General features: G+C 40.3%; 1 long non-coding RNA gene across 3 annotated transcripts in view; it reads left to right on the plus strand.

Moving 5' to 3' along the window:
• Positions 1-4,748: 4,748 nt before the first annotated feature.
• Positions 4,749-22,609, plus strand: part of Gm42214 — a 28,802-nt gene continuing 10,941 nt past the window's right edge. The window contains exons 1-3 of one of the 3 annotated variants that reach the window (XR_880795.1): positions 4,749-4,803; positions 4,887-4,945; positions 5,431-5,590. This is a non-coding gene — a long non-coding RNA (predicted gene, 42214). Of the gene's footprint in view, positions 5,060-5,430; positions 5,591-22,609 lie in introns of all 3 variants that reach the window. The other 2 variants (XR_880794.1, XR_880793.1) reach the window with 2 other exon arrangements.

The following is a 22,609-nucleotide window of genomic DNA, read 5'->3' on the forward strand; positions in this document are numbered from 1 at the left end:
TTTACACCCTTAATAATTTGGACACTGAAGAGCTATAAATAAACTGCTGAATGGAACTTGGCCACATTAAGCTTACCGTATTAGGTTACACCTTATACTGTCCAGAATAAATATTTATTAATTATGTTTATTTTTGTCTCTGGCAAAGAGGATTGATCAAGCACTTTGTAGTCTCCCGTTCAATGTGTAAGCTATACATGTATTTTACAACATAGCCACTCAGGGCTCAAATGTCTTTCCTCTTGCTTGCTATTCCTGGGGCATATCCCTCTGAGGCAGAGGTGATCTCAGTTGCTGCTTTTAAGACAGTGTGAATCAGACATTATTAGAGGGTGAGGTCCCTGTGAAGTCCACTCAGAATTATAATGTGCAGAAGGGGAGGGGCGAACACCCCAAGGAACAATTTCCCTTCAACTCTCAGCCTGGAAATGACAAGGCTGTAGCCCAGTTGGAGCCTCCATATCAGGAGACACTTTGGACTCTGGAAACTTATCTTAGAGTCAAACCCAGTAGCTCTCAGATTTTTACCTCACACTTTTGCTTCACTGTGTCTATGAGTTGTAATACAGATACAGGAAAGGCTGAGGAAAAACTAGGATTTTTTTTAATTCCCCCAGTTTTGGCTAGACTACAATGAGCCCGTTTCCCTGACAAGTTCTTAGATTTTCAGGTTTCCTTTGTACGACAGCAGGGTGTGAACTGAAACCTGTCTTTGCATTCAGTGACTTTTAGTGAGGTTTTGTCTCTCTGAGACTCATCACTGAAGAGTCTGTGGGACAGAAAGGCTTTGTACCTCACGTTTAGCATGTCGCATGTCGGGTCAGAGCTGGGTGGAATCTCACAGTTCTTTAAACCTCTTGGCCTCATTAATGAAATAGAGGCATTAGCAGTTCCCCTCTCTGAAGCTAAACAGGTTTCAGGCTGAGCCTTATCCCCAGTGACAAGTGACTCCATTTAAAAGCTTCATTTACCTCTATTAAAAGTGTACACTCTGAGGTGGGAGGATTGTCTTTGTCAGTGTTCTATGGCTGTTAAGAGACACCATGACCACAGCAACTCTTAAAAAAAAAAAGCTTTTAACTGGGGCAGGCTTACATTCAGAGGTTTAGTTCATTATCATCATGGTGGGAGGCATGGCAACATACACAGACACAGGGAGATGGTTTACATCGTAGTATGCAGCAGGAATACAGCATAAATCACAGGGCTGGGCTGGAGCTTCTGAAACCTCAAATCCATGCCAGTGTCACAGTTCCTCAACCAAGACCACACCTAGTCCAACAAGGCTGCTTGTTCTAATCCTTTGAAATAGTGCCACTGTCTGTGAGCCTATGGGGACTGAACATGCCAAACACATGATGACAAAAGAAAAGTTCTACTCCCTCACCCAGATTCCATAAAGAAGATACTTAACACAGGAATGGTGACAACCCTACCAACCTATATCCTAGATACCCGGTGTGTGCATCAAGGGACTGACAGGACAGGGCTCTGCATGGGAACCCTGCCTCTGCCTTCAGCAAAATCTCTTTGAGCTTATTCATTTCTCCTGCTGCCTCTTTCATGCCTTTGCAGCAACCCTGTAAAAAAAAAAACAAAAACAAAAACAAAACCATGAATGTCTATATAAACAGAGAATTTGCCTCACTGTGTGAAGTGTATAGGGGTAATTAATATTGTAATAAAGAACCCATGTTTGTTCACAGCCAGCTGTCAAGGGAAATAATGAGTCCTCAGGGAATTGCATCCTATAATATCCACATAGCTTGTGAATGTTTTGCCATTCAGTAAAGTCTGACATTATGGAGAGACATAAACTTGCCCATCTAAGTCTCTGTCATAGAACACTCATGATACCTGGTCTCACCTCCTTACCTCTTGAGTTCCTCTCCCTTAAAACATTGTCATTTATTCTGGTATAAACATTGTAACTCCCATGTTAGTGATGCATAGTGATGCTGTTTTATGGTCCATCCTCCTTAGAAGTTCCTCATGGCCTTGTTTCCTTCATTCCTGTGCTCATTAGTTACTGAGTCTTCTTCCATCACCTTCTGTTGTGGACTAGATTGTCAGTGTTCTCCTGTATACATCAGATACTTGCCATTTTTATTACAAGTACTTTTTCAACTTAGTTAAAATATTTGTGTTGGTATCCTGCTATGTTCTTTGCTCTTTTGTAAAATTCACATCAATTCACATCAGCTTTTGTTGATACTTTTTTTATTTTCACAGATAGCTGACAGCAAGTTTCAAGGACCTCCTGAAGTGTGACATTCTGTACTTCGATGTTACTGAGATTTGTATTTATAGTCATTCCATGTCTTAAATTTTTTTATCATTTTTCCATAAGTATATATTTTTAAATTATTTATAGTACATTGAATAGTATTTAATTTCAGTCCAAGATCATAACCACTACAAACTTCAGAACTGAGACAGAATCTTAGCAGGACTGAGATGAACTTGTATTTGAGTCATAAATTCAAAGAGATTTCCCTCAGGAGAAACTGTAAATAGCACAGCGAAGAAAGAGATCATGAGGAGATGGATCAGAGACTGCCTGTGTAGGCCAAGCAGTTACTTGGCCTGCTCAGGCCCTGGATCCAATCCCTAGCACTGAGTAGATGGAGGTAGAAATGATCCTTTTGAGGCTACAGACTTTGGATTCTTCAACAGAGCCACCCAAAACTGAAAAGACAGAAGGTAATTCATAAGGGCTTTCTGAGCAGTGTATCCTGGTCTGCTGATTCTTAAATCAGCATCTGCAGTCCAGAAGTTCGAGTAATTATATTCAGTCCAATAATGTACCATTTAGGCTAATCTTTTCAAGGGTCCCAAGGAGTCAGCCTTAAATAGCAGCTTAACAAGAGGAGGATGCCTTTTTCATTGGGACACCTTCAGTTTCTCTATGCTAAATAGTCCTATCCAGGAAACTCGGTGCTGTTTTCAAAGCCATTAGTGCTCTTTGGCCATGCACATTTTCTCTCTTTAATGCTGATCAGACCTCACATTAGTTAGTACCGCCTTACCAAAAAGTCACAACTTAAAATGGCCCTGCCTAGATTGTCTCTCCTTGAGTGTCCTGTATTCTTTTTTTTTTTTTTTTCTGAATTGAACATTCTTTGAATTTCCTTAATGAGTCAAGAAACTGAAACGAATTACTAATAACAGGCAATGGTGTCTGTCCTGTCAAAACACAAAATTGCTGATCTTTTAATCACAGTTTCACACGAATTTTATGCATGCAATGAAAAGGTGTCTTTTTCTGGTACGGCATCTATGACTTTATATTAAATTATCAAAGTTAGACTATCCATATTGTTAATCTCTATAAACTACTATTAAGTCTATGATTAAAATTCTTTCCAATATGATAATAATATTTCTGCTGTGTTTTGTTGTCCAGACAACAAGGAAAAAAATGGTAAAGTGGCTGCAAATTTTCAGACGTATCTTGGCTTTCATTGTTTCTGCCTGGGGCTCCAGGGTCCAGAGCTAATAGCAAGGGGAGATTGCAGTCAGCAATTATAAATCTCTTTGACAACAAAAGTACTATACAAAGGTTCAGAAATTACATTTCTCTCCAGACAAGAAAAGGAATCTCGCCTACTTCATACTACTCTAATGAGGCAAAATATATTTAACGTTACTAATTACATTTATAGTAGATTAATTGTGTAGGGACAAAGAGAGCAAGGTAAAACCACATGGCACTAGTTCTTACTTTACTCATTGGAAAGGGAAGAGTCTCAAATGCTTTGATGCTTTTAACAGTAACTAGAGTGAACATTAATATAAGTGGGGTTTATGGAGCTAAACTCATTATATTTAAAACTCATTATCTCTGTTTTTGAAATAAAATTTACAATTACTTGTTACAATAAATCTTTTATCCCCCAATAGATAAAACAAACAAACAAACACAGAAAAATATAAAACAGAAAAGTCAATACAAATTAAACATATTCTGTGGAGCCATGTTTACTGCTCAATAAATCCAAATTCTATTAGAGACGATTTAGCTTCGTGTCACCAAAGAACTGAGCATTTTGTGAATAAGTAAAAAGTAAAAGACAAAGCTGAGATGGAGATTTAAAACGTGTGATTATTTTGTTTGTTGGTTTTAAAGTTTAACACCAGTATCCGAGTATCAGAGTAAGGTTAACAGGATTAAAGGAGTGAGTAAACAATCCTCCCACTACATCACAGGATCCTTTTCATAAGACTTGAAAGGATCTCATAGCTAGGAAACAGGAATTGGCTTCCTGTGTTTTTGTTTTGTCTGAACTCATCGATTTAACTATTTCTTTCCACCTTGCAACCTTTGTTTCATGCTAATCTACAAGCTACTCTTCAGTGTACCTTTTGAGTGTTTTTGCTTAGCTTTCTGTTGATTCTTTATGAGTCTCACATTATATACCCCAGTCTCACTCATCTCCTCATTCCCTCATATCTGCCCTTGATTCTTGTAACATCCCCACCAAAATAAAAATAATAATAATAAAAATTACAAGCAAATAACAACAAAACCAAGCATGGAAAACATCTCATTGTGGAAGCCTTAGTGTGTCACAGTGTGTCCCACAGTATATCCCTCTGTCCACACATCTTCATTTGTGAACGTTCATGGCAATGAGCCCTTGGTGGTTCAAGGTCTGTGTCTTCTGTGACACCATCAGTATTGAATCCTCACCACAACTCCTCCCAGTTACCCTGTTGTTGCCATGGAGATCCTGCAGCTTTAGAACAGCAGGACTGGCTTTTCACGCATCCCATCCATTCGCAGGTGATATGGATTTGAAGGTGAGCTAGCTCAGTGCCTTGGATCTCGGCCTGGATTGGTAGCAGAGCTGGTCACCTCACAGGTTCTCCTTTATCCACACCAGCAGGATGAGCTCTCCAGCACTGCTCTGGCGAGGCCACACAATGCCTGCCACAATCCACAGTAAGCGGGACTGTTCTTTTGCTCCCATGCAATTGGAGCCGGGTCACTCACATCCACGTCTCCAGAACCAGCTCCAAGACCTGGGGCCCACTCTCTCAAATCCTGAAGCCCGTGGTGAGGATCTAGGCCAGCTCCCTGACTCTCATACCATCAGGGCTGCCTCCCCCGTACTGTCACCATCAGGGCCAGTTCTACTATATTGCCCAGTGTTGCAGAGCCTGCTCTCCGGAGTGCTTTAATGAGGGGGCAGGGCTGGCTTTCCAATTCTCATGCCCTCACCTCAGGGTCAGCTTTCCCAACTACCACAGGTTGTGAAGGGGAAGGGAGAGGGAGGTTGGAGGGGAGAGGGGAAGGAAAAGGGAAAAGAGAAAGGGATGGGAGGATGTCATAGTCATACCCATGCCACTTAAAGGCAGACAAGTCACCAGGCCAGCTATCCCACACTCTCATCCTTGGTGCCAGCTCAGCCAAGCCCCCTCCACCAGGGCCAGTTCTACTATGCTGCCCAGGATTTACACAGATTGCTGTTGTCTTGAGTGCTCCAGCCACCAGTTCACAGAGCTAACTCACCAGCTCTCAGGACCCCAAGACCAGTTCTCCTGACTGCTGAAGATGGTGAGGGGCAATGGGATCATCTTGTAGTAGGTGAGTAGTGCTCTCCTGCACTTGTCCCCCAGAACTGACACACCCATGTCCCTTGACAGGATCAGCCCTACTCTGTTGGCCAGGTGAGGTGCAGGGCCTGTTCCTCTGAGAACTGCAGCTGGTAAGGGGGAAGGGTAGCTCTCCTGAGCTAATGATCCTGTGAGCAGGTTTGCCATCTGCTGGCGGGGGTGAGAGTTGGGGGGGCATCATCTCTGCAGCTGTGCCACCCCACAGCAGATGAGTGGCAGGGTCAGCTCTGCCACATATATGTCCTCAGGGTAGGCTCACACACATACCCCAACCATCACGGCCAGCTTCACTGCACTGTGCAGGGCTTTCTCTACCAAGAGTGTGAGATAGAGCCAGTTCTCCAGAACACCACATTCAATGAGGGACAGGGCCAGTTCTGCATAGTACCTGTACATCCAGGTGGTCCCTGGTGGCTTCCTTGACTAGGGACATCCCAATGTTCTTTTGTGGTAATATGAACCACAGACATCAACACAGACCCATGCCACTATGGAGCCATGGACTTAAGCATGGCCCTTAGTGACAGTGCAGGCTGGGGTCTCACCTTGATGGCAGGGCTAGCCACTCACAACAGGCTGCTTCTTTCTGCCCTTGAGTCTCAAGTTCCATCTTTCTTCAAACAGCTCCAGCTGCTTAATTTCTCTCTCTCCCATCTGACTACCATATACTTGCACATTATGGTGGCTCTAACTACAGGCTGGCCATGTGTTTTGCAGGCTCCTAGATGACATTTTTCATCCACACTGGAAGGCAGGCCCATGGGTGGCATGGCAGTCCACGGGGCTTTTCGTCTTCCTCCTTCTGCACAGTGCTGCCTGGATTTGATTATTTGATTTGACTTGTCTTGGGTTGGTTTAGTTTTTATGAGATCAATGCATAAAACAGCTTTGGCCACCAAACCAGGCTTCAACCTAGTCTGAACAAAGGACTGCCACCTGCTCTGGTATAAGAACATGACCAACAATAGGTGTCTCTATGCCCATTTACCTTTTGCATTTTAAGTGTGATATTCAAGAGAAGGGCACAGAAATGACTGGCAATAGGACAAATGCTCACACATAGAATCAGCAATGGCCATGCTTTCTCTGAGTTCTCAGTTATAGTATACATTTGCAGGAAGGACATCTAGACCTTTTGGCGCCTTCTTTTCATTTTTTATATTTCATTTATTAAATTTTTTGGAGGGTACACTGCCTCAGTGCACAAATGACTGCAAAGGTCCACACGCAGGAATCAGTTCTCCTTTACCTTGTGGGACTTTGACACCAGCTATGGCAGTCAGGCTCTGTGGCAAGTGCCCGTGCCCTCTGAGCAATTTGACCAGCCCATCTTGATCTTAGCTATCTGTTTTCTGAATATATATATATATACATACATATATATATATATATATGTATATATATATATACATACACACACATATATATATGTGTATATATATATATATATATATATATATATATTTCTGATTATATGTATATTGATTTGGAACACAAGTAGAATAACAGAATTGTATGTTCCTGGTGTCCCTTTCCAAGGTCCCCGCTTAAAACGTGTGTTTTTGATGTTTCTTTATGACCCTCCGTTCACTAGAGAGTGACTGTTGTGGTCCCTACCAGTGTTTAAGAGGAAGTGAGGCATCTAGACATGACACTTTACTTCAAGAGAATCCCCACTGTTTTAATCTTTTCTGTAAAGAACATGCTGGTCTATTTGATAACCTATGTTATGAAATGAGGCAAATGTTTAGTTCAACCTTCTGCCCATGTACATAAACTTTAATAGTTGCAAATTTAATATTCTTATCACCTCTTTTATGCAAATGACCCTTGACCTCCTTAGCTCCAGGAGCAAGGTTAGCACATCTTAAGCTATGGGTGACTAGAGAATGCCTTTCACTAACTCTGTCCACAGAAAAATCTGAACTATAAAACTAAATACAAAGCCGGGCGTGGTGGCACATGCTTTTAACCCCAGCACTCTGGAAGCAGAGGCAGGCAGATTTCTGAGTTCAAGGCCAGCCTGGTCTACAAAGTGAGTTCCAGGACAGCCAGGGCTATACAGAGAAACCCTGTCTCAAAAACCAAAAAAAAAAAAAAAAAACCCAAAAACCAAACCAAAACAACAACAACAACAAAAAGAAAACACACCAAAAAAAAAAAAACAAACAAACAAACAAAAAAAAAAAACCACACACACAAAACTAAATACAGTACAAAGTCACACAGACGCTGGAATAGTGTATATAGGAAGAAAAGATGCTGCTGAGTAGAAAATTTCCAACTCTACATCCACAAACACTGTCCCTTTTTATTTCTTTCTCTTTAATTATGACACTTGCTGCAGTTCTTTGTATCCTACCCTTTAGACATTGGAGCCAGCACAGTGTTCTTTGAAGAATGTAAACAGCTTTAGGTCGGGGAAAGTTTTGGTGATACTCATGTGACATTAACATGAAGCCAGTGTAGGCATTTACTGGATACATGCTGAGCAGTCTCCTGATTGGCTCCCATCATCTGGCCAGAGTTTTCTCCTTCCGAGCTCATGGTGCATGGGAACTGCCACAGGCACCAGCCTCTGAAGGTTGATTCTTTGCACGGTGCGGATTTCATCCTCGGCTTCAATTTCATGTTTACAAACAGTGCTCTTGGTCACATCGTTATTGAGATATATTGTCTAGACAGTACTTTTATTGAATATCTTTTTAATTAAAATATAACTATATCACATCCGTCTTCTCTTTCCTCTCTCCAGCTACTCCTACGTAGCCTCCTCACTTAGCTGCTTTTCTTTGATTGTTTTGCATACATATATGCACAAAAATAGAAAATTCACAAAAAGTACATTTGTGTGGTTTGTATACATATATATATGGTTTCAGTATGCATACACACAGTATATATACACTTTGTATTAGATAATCTTTTATGAGGCTCATCCTTGTTTTACAGATGGAAAGTCTGAGGCTCGGGGAGACAACATACCTGATCATGTTTTGTTTTTCTGCATCAGTTACTTTAATTTTCTTAATAATGTCCTCTAGTTCTCAAACTAGGCCTATTCCTAAATAAATTAATAATGCTAAAGCTAGACCTAATTCCTTGCTATTGGGATACTGGTGTATTCTTCAAAGCAGCTTTTCAGTAATGCTGTTGAGTTCATTTTGCAGAGCACATAGATAAAATTCACATTTTTCTCAACCAAAATTGCAATTTTGTAGATTTATTGATTCTAAAACTTTATAAATAATCAGTAATTATTTCCAGGGATATTTATAGGAAATGATGTGTGACCCAAATGATGTCACAAGAATAATGTGATTGTAGAGAAAGTCAATAAGACAGTGATCTCATGTGAATAAGGACAGTGAATAGAAGTTTCTGTTTTGGTATTGGGGCTGAGGAAAATCTCCAGCTTGCCATATCAGGGAAATGAAACTACTTAGGTTGAACAATCTGGGCTTGATAGTATACAAATGCATATATATATATGCTTATGTATACATGTGTGTATATGTATATATATGTGTATATGTGTATATGTATACACACACATATATATAAAATTTTTAAACTTTTGTCTTAGCTTATTTATTCATTTTTAAACTTAAAAACCTACATTATTCATTCTAACTGCTAAGAATATAGAACTTCCTCACTCAGGATGATACCCTCCAGGTCCATCCATTTGCCTAGAAATTTCATAAATTCATTTTTTAAATAGCTGAGTAGTATTCCATTGTGTAAATGTACCACATTTTCTGTATCAATTCCTCTGTTGAGGAGCATCTGGGTTCTTTCCAGCTTCTGGCTATTATAAACAAGGCTGCTATGAACATAGTGGAGCATGTGTCCTTCTTACCGGTTGGGACATCTTCTGGATATATGCCCAGGAGAGGTATTGCGGGATCCTCTGGTAGTACTATGTCCAATTTTCTGAGGAACCGCCAGACTGATTTCCAGAGTGGTTGTACAAGCTTGCAATCCCACCAAAAATGGAGGAGTGTTCCCCTTTCTCCACATCCTCGCCAGCATCTGCTGTCACCTGAGTTTTTGATCTTAGCCATTCTGACTGGAGTGAAGTGGAATCTCAGTGTTGTTTTGATTTGCATTTCCCTGATGATTAAGGATGTTGAATATTTTTTTCAGGTGTTTCTCTGGCATTCGGTATTCCTCAGGTGAGAATTCTTTGTTCAGCTCTGAGCCCCATTTTTTAATGGGGTTATTTGATTTTCTGGAGTCCACCTTCTTGAGTTCTTTATATATATTGGATATTAGTCCCCTATCCGATTTGGGATAGGTAAAGATCCTTTCCCAAGGAACTCGCACAATATGTACTCACTGATAAGTGGATATTAGCCCAGAAACTTAGGATACCCAAGATATAAGATACAACTTGCCAAACGCATGAAATTCAAGAAGAACGAAGACCAAAGTGTGGACACTTTACCCTTTCTTAGAAATGGGAACAAAACACCCATGGAAGGAGTTACAGAGACAAAATTTGGAGCTGTGACGAAAGGATGGACCATCTAGTGATTGCCATATGCAGGGATCCATCCCATAATCAGCTTACAAATGCTGACACCATTGCATACACTAGCAAGATTTTGCTGAAAGGACCCAGATATAGCTCTCTCTTGTGAGACTATGCCAGGGCCTAGCAAACACAGAAGTAGATGATCACAGTCAGCTATTGGATGGGTCACACGGCCCCCAATGGAGGAGCTAGAGAAATTACCCAAGGAGCTAAAGGGAACTGCAACCCTATAGGTGGAACAACAATATGAACTAACCAGTACCCCGGAGCTCTTGTCTCTAGCTGCATATGTATCAAAAGATGGCCTAGGCGGCCATCACTGCAAAGAGAGGGCCATTGGACTTGCAAACTTTATATGCCCCTGTACAGGGGAACGCCAGGGCCAAAAAGGGGGAGTGGGTGGGTAGGGGAGTGAGGGGGTGGTTATGGGGGACCTTTGGGATAGCATTGAAAATGTAAACGAGGAAAATACCTAATAATATATATATATATATATATATATATATATATATATTTAAAAAAAAGAAGGGAGAGAGTAGCGATGGTTGATCAAGAATTCTAGGTTAAGTTTAGATGAATTAAGAATTTCTAATGTTAGCACATGGTAGGATGACTACCAATAACAATGTACTGTACGCTTCAAAGAGTCTGAAGAAAGAGTTCTGAATGTTTTCTGTATAAAGTATGATCAGCATTTAACAAGATAAAGATATCTAACCCAATAAAAAGCATACATTTGTAAAACATCAAAAAAACAAAAAAAACAAAAAAGAATAAAGAACTTCATTTGATGCCTATATTAACAGTACAAGCAGGTTATGTGAGTTCTAAGCTAGGAAAAATGTATGATACCTGTGTTTACATTTAAGATGTATTTTATGCTTTTGAGATTATAATTATATCCTTTCCCCTTTATATTTTCTTCTTCTCAAACCTCCGTGTACTCCTCCTTACTTTTTTTTCACATTCATGACCTCTTTCTCACTACTTGCTTTTATTACATGCATGTATGCATATGTATTTCTAAATATAACCTGCTCAGTCTGCATAGTGTTACTTGTATGTATGTGTTTAGGGTTGACCACTCGGCATTGGATAACCAGTTGATGAGCTTTTCCCTGGGCAAGACTGTTTCTCCCATTCTCAGCAGTCCTTGTGGCCTGAAGTTCTTTGTGTCAGACTGACTCCTCTTGTTCTTTCCTCTGCCCAAGTTAGATGTCTATTGGTGCTGTCCTTGTTTAGTTCATATTTCTGCAACCCTAAGGATAAGGATACATGGGTGTGTCTTTTGACATTCCTAGTAGGCACAGCCTCACAACAAACTCCTTCATCCTCATACTCTTATAACTTTTCTGCCTCCTCTTTTGTAATGTCCTTGAGCCATAGTTGTGGGAGTGATCTGTAGATGTATCCATTGAGACTGAGCTCTACAACTCCACACTTTGTTTGGTTGTGGTTTTCTGAAATGGTTTCCATCTGTTGCAAAAGGAAGTCTCCCTGATGAGGGGTGAGAACTCTTCTATATGTGGGTATAAGGACAAATATTTAGATTGTAGTTAGGGAATTCTGATCATCTAGTGAAGTGGTGGTTGTGGGTTCTTTTCCAAAAGCCACGATTTCACTAGCCCTGGCTAATAATGCAGTTTTTAAACTAATAATAAACAATTACATCACTTTCAAGGAAACATAGAAAACTGGAAAACCTTATGTTAGACAAATTCAGTCCAATCAAGCTTTGAGTCATCTGTACTTCCTAGATTTTTTACCGATCTGTGAGATTTTGTATGTGTTTCTGAGATAAAAGTCAAGTGGAAAAATGAAGGGAGCAAAGCAACCACTGGAGGTCAAGGGTCAGGGGAAAAGGAGGAAGGAGGATACCAAGGAGTACTCCACATAGAACATGTGCTGGGGTAAAAGCATCCTCATGTCACACAACTTAACACCTCATATGGTGAAAATGCACAATGGTGATCTTAAAGGTACAGGGTTTAGAAGACAGTTCTAAAGAGGACCACATGAGACACCAAAGTAGAAACTTTACAAAGTCATAAATGGGATGCTTGGCTAAGCAACTAGTAATGAGGAAGGGTAAGTTGGGAAAAAAAAGTTCGAAAGCCAAACAGCTGAATCCTAAAGGGCTTGAAATCAGTCATCTTCACTTGGTCTTTGATAGTCACAGTCTTGAAAGTAACACGTATAGAAAAACTGCAAATACTTCCACCCAGGTCCAGGAGGCAAGGGCTGACTCTAACTCAGGTGTGGGCAGTCAATCTCCAGGTGACCTTTTCTATGGGCCTTATTGGTTTTTTTCTGAAATACTTTCGTGTGCAGTCTGTAATTTAAAAGTCTTGCTAGAGTTTACATCATTAAGTCTTACAGCTTTATAACTCAGACTTTCTGCTTCTCAGTGAAGTTTACAAACTCACATGTTCTAGAGAAAGATGGAGAATGTATACATCTTTCTCTTTGTGGAGCTTACTTTGATGAGCTTCAAGAAATCACAGGAGAATATGAGGCAGGGGTCACCTGATGCCGAGAGTCATGCGAGGCTTTAAAATTCATGGAACGTGTCCCCATCAGATAGCACAGCCACTATGGCTGTGCCCAGGAGAGGCATGGCCCAAGTGCCAAGTGTCCTGAGCACTTCGTGCTGTTATGAATTCTGTTCTGCTTGTGGCCCTCATGTTCCTCTTAATCTAAGAATTGTGCAAAAATTCTAAGGGGAGTCTAGCTCCTCACTGGGTAACATCACTGGCACTTACAATAATAGTAAGTGAACTCTTTCAGGCATTGCTGTTGGAGCAGATTAATTATTCAATCGCCATCCTAGGAAAAAACTTAGAAATGTCGATTGTTGGCAATGACCACTGCCCTTAAAAAGCATTTGGAAAACTAAAAATGTTAGTGAAGTTAGGTTGTGTTTTTGCTACTGGCTCTGTTATAGATAATCTTAGAGAAAATTTCAAAGTTCAGAAAATCACAGTCTTAATAGTTAAGCTAGGGACTTTTTATGGTCAGGGAACAAAAACAATGGCATCACTAACTGACAACACTCTCACTGAGGCTGGACTGGTGTTCGTTGATTTCTTTATATCCATTTTTGCCCTCAGCTTCCTGATATGATTTAATAAGAGTTGCTGATGAGTAGATATGCATTCTAAGGATTTAAAATAGATATGACTGATTTTTATATAAAAGTTTAGATTTGTGATTTTTTTAAAGATCCTCATAAGATTACTTTTAAAGATAAATGATAAAATAATTAATTCTTTCTTTGTAACTGTAAACTGCTGCCTGCCAGTAAGAGACTGTCTAAGAAAACTACCCTGCTTGCTCTCACTTTGCTAATTGCTAACAAGTTGCTAAGTTACCAATATATATTGGTTCTTGGGAATCATTTGTTTTCTTTACATGTAACATGTAATATGATGTCTTAAAACAGTGTTGAGGAACATACTGTTTTTTTTATAGTTATTCAGTAGAACAAAACTAGAATGTATTCACTAGGATACATAAGCTATAAGAGATAATATAAAGTTGTTGGAAATTTATTATATCTATCAAACCTGTATGTATGTATATGTGTAAAGCTTGTGTGGGTGTGTGTTAGAGCTTGCTACATCCACCAGGCATATATATGTGTGTGTGTGTGTGTGTGTGTGTGTGTGTGTGTGTGTGTGTGTATGTATAGCCTCATGTTGAAACTTCATTCCATCCACCCATCAAATATGTGTGTATATGTGTATATTTGTACATGTGTATATATGGCTGTGTGTATATGTGTATGTGTGAAATGTTTGGAGCCTACTTGTTGGAACTTTGTTCCATCAATCTGTGAATCTGAATATGTTGTCTGTAGGCCTGTATTCATGCATGCATGCATGTATGTATGTATGTATGTATGTATGTATGTATTTGTATGTATGAAGCTATTGTATTATGCCTTTTGCTTCATCCATTTAGCGTGTGTGCATCTCTCTCTCTCTCTCACTCGCTCGCTTTGTGTGTTTGTGTGTGTGTGAATTTTCTCTCTTTCTTTTTCTTTCTCACCGGTCTCTAAATGTTAAAAGACTTGAGAGGTTTACACAGGCCTCAAGGAGTAACAGACCCAGTAGATCAAGCTTTGTTTCCTCAGAGGAAAGGCTGCTGAGTAATTTCTCTAATCGCTGGCTGCTATAGGCAGCAGCTCCTGTCAGTCACTATCTGGACAGTTCCCTTTCAGCACATCATAGTGCTGACCCCTGTCAGCTGCTTTCAGCACTGACTCCAACTACTGACACTACATCTCACAATTCTCTGCAAGCCTCAGTTCACCCCCTCAGGGATGTCAAATCAGGTCATTGGCATGCCTGCCATTTGAGACAACCTGAAAGTGTAATATTTCTCTCAGTTCTTTGATTGTGAGTGGTAACAATGCAGAAAAGGCTCAATACATTGTATATAAGCTCATTAATATAAAAGTTCGGGAGGGCTTTGCCTGAGCACCCAGGGGAGCCATCTTGGTTTCCGGATCCCTCCGAGAAGCTAACAGCTTCTGGGACAGACAGAGACACAGCTTCTGAGACAGACCCCGTTTTGGGCTCCAGACATTGGGCACCTTCCCTGCCAGAGGAGAGGTGTCCACTCAGCCCAGGAGGACTTTGGTGGAACACCTGGGGGAGCCATCTTGGTTCCCAGATCTCTCTGAGACTAGTCTGCACAGGAGAGAGTATAGACTACAGAAGCTAACAGCTTCTGGGCCAGGGGAAGCTACACAGCTTCTGTGGCAGACCCAGTTTCAGTCTCCAGACATACTGGCACCTTCCCTACCAGAGAAAAGGTGTCCACCCTGCCTGGGTAGGCTTTGCCAGAGCACTTGGGGGAACCATCTTGGTTCCTGGATCCCTCCAAGACTAGTCTGCACAGGAAAGAGTGTGGACTACAGAAGCTAACAGCTTCTGGGACAGGCAGAAGCTACACAGATTCTGTGGCAGACCCAATTTCATGCTCCAGACATCCTGGCACCTTCACTACCAGAGGAGAGGTGTCCACCCTGCCCGGGAGGGCTTTGCCAGAGCACTTCGGGGAGCCATCTTAGCTCCTGGATCCCTCTGAGACTAGTCTGCGAAGGAGAGTGTGTGGAATACAGAAGCTAACAGCTTCTGGGACAGGCCCTGTTTCAGGCCTTCATCTTCTGCCAGGAGGCAGGTCCAAACGCCAGATATCTGTGCACCTTCCTTGCAAGAGTAGAGCTTTCCTGCAGAGAGTATTCTAACCACTGAAACTCAGGAGAGATCTAGTCTCCCAGGTCTGTGATAGAGGCTAACAGAATCATGAGAGGAACAAGCTCTAACCAGAAACAACTATAACAACTAACTTCAGAGATTGCCAGATGACAAAAGGAAAACTTAAGAGTCTTACTAACAGAAACCAAGATCACTCATCATCATCAGAACCCAGCACTCCCACCTCAGCCAGTCCTGGGTACCCCAACACACCCGAAAAGCTAGACCTGGGTTTCTCATGATGATGGTATAGGGCATCAAGAAGAACTTTAATAACTCACTTAAAGAAATACAGGAGAACACTGCTAAAGAGTTACAAGCCCTTAAAGAAAAACAGGAAAACACAACCAAACAGGTGATGGAATTGAACAAAACCATACTAGACCTAAAAAGGAAAGTAGACACAATAAAGAAAACCCAAAGTGAGGCAACCCTGGACATAGAAACACTAGGAAAGAAATCTGGATCCATAGATGTGAGCATCAGCAACAGAATAAAAGAGATGGAAGAGAGAATCTCAGGTACAGAAGATTCCATAGAGAACATGGGCACAACAATCAAAGAAAATACAAAATGCAAAAAGATCCTAACTCAAAACATCCAGGAATTCCAGGACACAATGAGAAGACCAAACCTACGGATAATAGGAGTAGATGAGAATGAAGATTTTTAACTTAAAGGACTGGCAAATATCTTCAACAAAATTATAGAATAAAACTTCCCAGACCTAAAGAAAGAGATGCCCATGAACATACAAGAAGCATACAGAACTCCAAATAGACTGGACCAGAAAAGAAATTCCTCCTGACACATGTTAATCAAAACAACAAATGAACTAAATAAAGATAGAATATTAAAAGCAGTAAGGGAAAAAGTTCAAGTAACATATCAAGGCAAGCCTATCAGAATTACACCAGACTTTTCACAAGAGACTATGAAAGCCAGAAGATCCTGGTCAGATGTTATACAGACACTAAGAGAATACAAATGCCAGCCCAGGATACTATACCCAGCCAAACTCTCAATTACCATAGATGGAGAAACCAAAGTATTCCACGGCAAAACCAAATTCACACATTATCTTTCCAGGAATCCAGTCTTTCAAAGGATAACAACAGAAAAAACAAACAAACAAAAAACAAACAAACAAACAAAAAAAAAACCCACCAATCCAAAGACAGAAACTACACCCTAGAAAAAGCAAGAAAGTAATCCTTCAACAAACCTAAAAGAAGACAGCCACAAGAACAGAATGCCAACTTTAACAACAAAAATAATAGGAAGCAACAATTACTTTTCCTTAATATCTCTTAATATCAATGGACACAATTCACCAATAAAAAGACAGACTAACAGACTGACTACACAAACAGGACCCAACACTTTGCTGCTTACAGGAAATCCATCTCAGGAAAAAAGACAGATACTACCTGAGAATGAAAGGCTGGAAAACAATTTTCCAAGCAAATGGTCTGAAGAAACAAGCTGGAGTAGCCATTCTAATATCGAATAAAATTGACTTCCAACTGAAAGTTATCACAAAAGACAAGGAGGGACACTTCATACTCATCAAAGGTAAAATCTTCCAAGAGGAACTCTCAATTCTGAAAATCTATGCTCCAAATGCAAGGGTAGCCACATTCATTAAAGAAACTTTAGTAAAGCTCAAAGCAGACATTACACCTCACACAATAATAGTGGGAGACTTCAACACACCACTTTCATCAAGGGACAGATCGTGGAAACAGAAACTAAACAGGGACACAGTGAAACTAACAGAAGTTATGAAACAAATGGATCTGACAGATATCTACAGAACATTTTATCCTAAAACAAAAGGATATACCTTCTTCTCAGCACCTCACGGGACCTTCTCCAAAATTGACCATATAATTGGCCACAAAACAGGCCTCAACAGATACAAAAATATTGAAATTGTCCCATGCATCCTATCAGATCACCATGAACTAAGGCTGATCTTCAATAAAAACATAAGTAATAGAAATCCAATATTCACGAGAAAACTGAACAACACTCTACTCAATGATACCTTGGTCAAGGAAGGAATAAAGAAAGAAATTAAAGACTTTTTAGGGTTTAATGAAAATGAAGACACAACATACTCAAAATTATGGGACACAATGAAAGCATTTCTAAGAGGAAAATTCATAGCTCTGAGTGCCTCCAAAAAGAAACTAGAGAGAGCACACACTAGCAGCTTGACAACACACCTAAAAGCTCTAGAACAAAAGGAAGCAAATTCACCCAAGAAGAGTAGACAGCAGGAAATAATCAACCTGAGGTGCTAAATCAACTAAGTGGAAACAAGAAGAACTATTCAAAGAATCAACCAAACGAGTAGCTGGTTCTTTGAGAATATCAACAACATAGATAAACCCTTAGCCAGACTCACTAGAAGGCACAGGGACAGCATCCTAATTAAAATCAAAAATGAAAAGGGAGACAAAACAACAGATCCTAAAGAAATCCAAAACACCATCAGATCCTTCTACAAAAGGCTATACTCAACAAAACTGGAAAACCTGGATGAAATGAACAAATTTCTAGACAGATACCAGGTACCAAAGTTAAATCAGGATCAGGTTAATGATCTAAACAGTCCCATATCCCCTAAAGAAATAGAAGCAGTCATTAATAGTTGCCAACCAAAAAAAGCCCAGGACCAGATGGGTTTAGTGCAGAGTTCTATCAGACATTCAAAGAAGATCTAATTCCAGTTCTGCACAAAACACTCCACAAAATAGAAGCAGAAGGTACTCTACCCAATTCATTCTATGAAGCCACAATTACTCTGATACCTAAACCACAAAAAGACCCAACAGAGATAGAGAACTTCAGACCAACTTCCCTTATGAATATCAATGCAAAAATACTCAATAAAATTCTCGCTAACTGAATCCAAGAACACATCAAAACAATCATCCATCCTGACCAAGTAGGTTTCATTCCAGGGATGCAGGGATGGTTTAATATAAGGAAATCCATCAATGTAATCCACTGTATAAACAAACTCAAGGACAAAAAGCACATGTTCATCTCGTTAGATGCGAAGAAAGCATTTGACAAAATCCAACACCCATGCATGATAAAAGTCTTGGAAATATCAGGAATTCGAGGCCCATACCTAAAGATGATAAAAGCAATCTACAGCAAAGCAGTAGCCAACATCAAAGTAAATGGTGAGAAGCTGAAAGCAATCCCACTAAAACCAGGGACTACACAAGGCTTTCCACTTTCTCCCTACCTATTCAACATTGTACTTGAAATCCTAGTCAGAGCAATTCGACAACAAAAGGACATCAAGGGGATACAAATTGGAAAGGAAGAAGTCAAAATATCACTTTTTGCAGATGATATGATAGTATATAAGAGTGATCCTAAAAATTCCACCAGAGAACTCCTAAACCCAATAAACAGCTTCAGTGAAGTAGTTGGATATAAAATTAACTCAAACAAGTCAATGGTCTTTCTCTACACAAAGGATAAACAGGCTGAGAAATAAATTAGGGAAACACCCTTCACATTATTCAAAAATAATATAAAATAACTTGGCATGACTCAAACTAAGGAAGTGAAAGATCTGTATGATAAGAACTTCAAGTCTCCGAAGAAAGAAATTAAAGAAGATCTCAGAAGATGGAAAGATTTCCCATGCTCATGGATTGGCAGGATCAATATAGTAAAAATGGCTATCTTGCCAAAAGCAATCTACAGATTCAATGTAATCCCCATCAAAATTCCAACTCAATTATTCCATGAATTAGAAAGGGCAATTTGCAAATTCATCTGGAATAACAAAAAACCTAGGATAGCAAAAACTCTTCTCCATGATAAAAGAATCTCTGGTGGAATCACCATACCTGACCTAAAGCTGTACTACAGAGCAATTGTGATAAAAACTTCATGGTATTGGTATAGTTACAGACCAATGAAATAGAATTGAAGACCCAGAAATGAACCCACACACCTATGGTCACTTGATCTTTGAGAAGGGAACTAAAACCATCCAGTGGGGAAAAAAAGACAGCATTTTCAACAAATGGTGCTGGCACAACTGGCGGTTATCATGTAACAAGGTTATCTCCTTGTACTAAGGTCAAATCTAAGTGGATCAAGGAACTCCACATAAAACCAGAGACAGTTGAAACTTATAGAGGAGAAAGTTGGGTAAAGCCTCAAAGATATGGGCACAGGGGAAAAATTCCTGAATAGAACAGCAATGGCTTGTGCTGTAAGATCAATAATAGACAAATGGGACCTCATAAAATTGCAAAGCTTTTGTAAGGCAAAAAACACCCTCAATAAGACAAAAAGGCCACCAACAGATTGGGAAAGGATCTTTACCTACTCTAAATCAGATAGGGGACTAATATCCAATATATATAAAGAACTCAAGAGGGTAGACTCCAGAAAATCAAATAACTACATTAAAAAATGGGGATCAGAGCTAAACAAAGAATTCTCACCTGAGGAATACTGAATGGCTGAGAAGCACCTGAAAAAATGTTCAGCATCCTTAATCATCAGGGAAATGCAAATCAAAACAACCCTGAGATTCCACCTCATACCAGTCAGAATGCCTAAGATCATAACTTCAGGTGACAGCAGATGCTGGCAAGGATGTGGAGAAAGAGGAACACTCCTCCATTGTTGGTGGAATTGCAAGCTTGTACAACCACTCTGGAAATCAGTCTGGCGGTTCCTCAGAAAATTGGACATAGTACTACCTGAGGATCCTGCAATACCTCTCCTGGGCATATATCCAGAAGATATTCCTACTGGTAAGAAGGACACATGTTCAACTATGTTCATAGCAGCCTTATTTATAATATCCAGAAGCTGGAAAGTACCCAGATGTCCCTCAACAGAGGAATGGATACAGAAAATGTGGTACATTTGTACAATGGAGTACTACTCAGCTATTAAAAACAATGAATTTATGAAATTCCTAGGCAAATGAATGGAACCGGAGGGCATCATTCTGAGTGAGGTAACACAATCACAAAAGAACTCATATGATATTTACTCACTGATAAGTGGATATTAGCCCAGAAACTTAGAATTCCCAAGATACAAAATACAATTTACAAAACATTTGAAACTCAAGAACAAAGACCAAAGTGTGGACACTTTGCCCCTTCTTAGAATTGAGAACAAAATACCTATGGAAAGAGTGACAGAGACAAAATTTGGAGCTGAGATGAAAGGATGGACCATCTAGAGACTGCCATACTCGGGCATCTATCCCATAATCAGCCTCCAATTGCTGACACCATTGCATACACTAGTAAGATTTTGCTGAAAGGACCCTAATATAGTTGTCTCTTGTGAGGCTAGGCCAGGCTTAGCAAACACAGAGGTGGATGCTCACTGTCAGCTATTGGATGGATCACAGGGCCCCCAGTGGAGGATCTAGATAAAGTACCCAAGGAGCTAAAGGGGTCTGCAACCCTATGGGTGGAACAGCAATATGAACTAAGCAGTACCCCCCCAGAGCTTGTGTCTGTACCTGCATATGTGTCAGAAGATGGCCTAGTCGGCCATCATTGGAAAGAGAGGCTCCTTGGTCTTGCAAACTTTATATGCCTCAGTACAGGGGAACGCCAGGCCCAAGAAGTGGGAGTGGGTGGGTAGGGGATTGGGGATGGAAGGGTATGGGGGACTTTTGATATAGCATTGTAAATGTAAATAAAGAAAATAACTAATTAAATATATATATGTTCTTAAAACACATCTACAACATACTATAAGTAGTTTTCTTTTGTTCTCTCCTCTGTCTCTCTCTCTTTCTTCTCCTCCTTCTCCTCTTGTTTGATGCAAGGATCCTCATAGACCATACTGGCCTCCAACTCTTTGTGTAGCCAAGAATGTCCTTGAGCTGATGGTCTTGCCTCCACCTCCCAACTGTTGGGGCTTTAGTTTTGTGCCACCACACTGTACTTAGAGTGTGGGGGATGGGAAACAAGGTTTCCTGCATACAAGACATTTATTCTGCTCACTTGGTACCATCCCCACCAATACATTATAAACATCTCTGGCATCAGTGAGTCTGTAAACATGCTTTGGGAATTGTGGCTTTGTATATCAGCAAAGGTAATATCAGAAAGATTTTCTCTATTCATAATGCTCTAAGATAGCCCTGGGTGATGTGGGTGTCCTCGATGAGTGTCAGACTTTACATCTCATAGCAGAACAAGGACCAGTCTCCTCCACTTCTATGATTTTGAGGTTTCTATCCATGTCTGTTCTTGAGAAGGAACTTGTGCTCATATACATTTTTACTTCATCTACACTTTTACATTGACCACACGATGCATGCAGAGCGATGAACGACTTCAATTTTTCACTCGAGCACCATAAATGTTTTCAGCATTATGAGTGCCTCAGGGATGGTTCTGAAACCCTGAGCACAAACAGCAATCAGCTAAATTCAGACATTTTCCCCTCCTGAAAGCCGAGAAACTCCCAGCAGCTAATAATTAGTGAAATTGTGCAACAGAGAAGGAAAAGCAGACCTGTCAGCACTGAGGAAAAGTATTTTTTCACCTTGTAAAATTGCCAGGCGACCCACTCCTTTTGTAGCTGGTGCAGACATGCAGACATAGGGGAGACTTTGAGCAGGCACTGTGTTCAAACTGAACCTGTTCATGGGCTGCTACATTTGTTAAATGAAAACCTAGATTCAGGTTCACATTGAAACTTGTTTTATAATTTTTATTTTATTTTATTTTATTTTATTTTATTTTATTTTATCTCTTGATGTCTGCAAGAGTGATTATGATTTCTTGACATACTAGTCTGCCCTAGATAAATTATATCTGCAATCCAAACATGCAGATTGACAGTGATTAACATGCCAGACACTCCATGAGAGTGGCATGAACATCTTGTGTGAGCTGGTGTATTTCAGAGAGATATCTACAAACTCTTCTACCACAATTTGAAAATGTACTGCGTGTGTGCTGTGTCTAGAGGCGTGTGCCACAGCGTGCCTGTGGAGGTCAGAGGACAACTTGGCAGTGTTGGTTGGGGCTTAGGCTTTGGGAGATGGGCATGAATCTATACTATCTGTTCTCTTCTTTCGTCATGTAGATCTGAGGGATGGGATTCAGGTCTTTGAGTTTGGGGCAAGAGCCTCTACCTGCTGAGACATCTCCCTTGATCA

Source organism: Mus musculus, chromosome 3 (genome assembly GCF_000001635.26).
Source record: "Mus musculus strain C57BL/6J chromosome 3, GRCm38.p6 C57BL/6J".
Taxonomy (NCBI): Eukaryota; Metazoa; Chordata; class Mammalia; order Rodentia; family Muridae; genus Mus; species Mus musculus.